Here is a 2,085-nt window from a genome sequence, read left to right on the forward strand (position 1 = left end):
TGTGCCCGAACGAGAAGGGTGCAAGCTAGGTGGCTCTCCTGAGCTGCTTAGAAGTAAAAGTTTAAATAGGTTTTTTATTTTCAGTGAGTCCTGCTGGCAACAGGCTCACTGCATCGTGGGACTAAGGGGAGAAGAAGCGAACTCACCTGCGTGCAGAGTGGATTGGGCTTCTTGGCTACTGGACATTAGCTCCAGAGGGACGATCACAGGTTCAGCCTGGATGGGTCCCGGAGCCGCGCCGCCGGCCCCCTTACAGAGCCAGAAGAGCGAAGAGGTCCGGAGAAATCGGCGGCAGAAGACGTTCCTGTCTTCAAATAAGGTAGCGCACAGCACTGCAGCTGTGCGCCATTGCTCTCAGCACACTTCACACTCCGGTCACTGAGGGTGCAGGGCGCTGGGGGGGAGCGCCCTGAGACGCAATAAAACACTGTAAAAACCTTATATGGCTAAAGAAATGCATCACATATAGCTCCTGGGCTATATGGATGCATTTAACCCCTGCCGGTTTTCCGTAAAAAAGCGGGAGAAAAGGCCGCCGTGAAGGGGGCGGAGCCTTTCTCCTCAGCACACAAGCGCCATTTTCTTTCACAGCTCCGCTGGAAGGACGGCTCCCTGACTCTCCCCTGCAGTCCTGCACTACAGAAACAGGGTAAAACAGAGAGGGGGGCACTATTGGCAGCTAATATATAAATACAGCAGCTATAACAGGGAGTAACACTTATATAAGGTTATCCCTGTATATATATAGCGCTCTGGTGTGTGCTGGCAAACTCTCCCTCTGTCTCCCCAAAGGGCTAGTGGGGTCCTGTCCTCTATCAGAGCATTCCCTGTGTGTGTGCTGGGTGTCGGTACGATTGTGTCGACATGTATGAGGAGGAAAATGATGTGGAAGCAGAGCAATTGCCTGTGTTAGTGATATCACCCCCTAGGGAGTCGACACCTGACTGGATGGTCGTATTTAAAGAATTACGTGACAATGTCAGCACTTTGCAAAAAACTGTTGACGACATGAGACAGCCGGCAAATCAGTTAGTGCCTGTTCAGGCGTCTCAGACACCGTCAGGGGCGCTAAAACGCCCGTTACCTCAGATGGTCGACACAGACCCAGACACGGATACTGAATCCAGTGTCGACGGTGAGGAGACAAACGTAATGTCCAGTAGGGCCACACGTTACATGATCACGGCAATGAAGGAGGCATTGAACATTTCTGACACTACAAGTACCACAAAAAAGGGTATTATGTGGGGTGTGAAAAAACTACCAGTAGTTTTTCCTGAATCAGAGGAATTAAATGAGGTGTGTGATAAAGCGTGGGTTTCCCCCGATAAAAAACTGCTGATTTCTAACAAATTATTGGCACTATACCCTTTCCCGCCAGAGGTTAGGGCACGTTGGGAAACACCCCCTAGGGTAGATAAGGCGCTCACACGCTTATCAAAACAGGTGGCGTTACCGTCTCCTGATACGGCCGCCCTCAAGGAACCAGCTGATAGAAGGCTGAAAAATATCCTAAAAGGTATATACACACATACTGGTATTATACTGAGACCAGCAATCGCCTCAGCCTGGATGTGCAGCGCTGGAGTGGCTTGGTCGGATTCCCTAACTGAAAATATTGATACCCTGGATAGGGACAGTATTTTATTAACTATAGAGCATTTAAAGGATGCATTACTATATATGCGAGATGCACAGAGGGATATTTGCACCCTGGCATCAAGAGTGAGTGCGATGTCCATTTCTGCCAGAAGGGCGTTATGGACGCGACAGTGGTCAGGTGATGCAGATTCCAAACGACATATGGAAGTATTGCCGTATAAAGGGGAGGAGTTATTTGGGGTCGGTCTATCAGACCTGGTGGCCACGGCAACGGCTGGAAAGTCCACCTTTTTACCCCAGGTCACCTCTCAGCAGAAAAAGACACCGTCTTTTCAAACTCAGTCCTTTCGTTCCTATAAGAACAAGCGGGCAAAAGGCCACTCATTTCTGCCCCGGGGCAGAGGAAGGGGAAAAAGACTGCACCAGGCAGCCTCTTCCCAGGGGCAGAAGCCCTCCCCCGCTTCTGCCAAGTCTTCAGCATGA

Source organism: Pseudophryne corroboree, chromosome 9 (genome assembly GCF_028390025.1).
Source record: "Pseudophryne corroboree isolate aPseCor3 chromosome 9, aPseCor3.hap2, whole genome shotgun sequence".
Lineage (NCBI taxonomy): Eukaryota > Metazoa > Chordata > Amphibia > Anura > Myobatrachidae > Pseudophryne > Pseudophryne corroboree.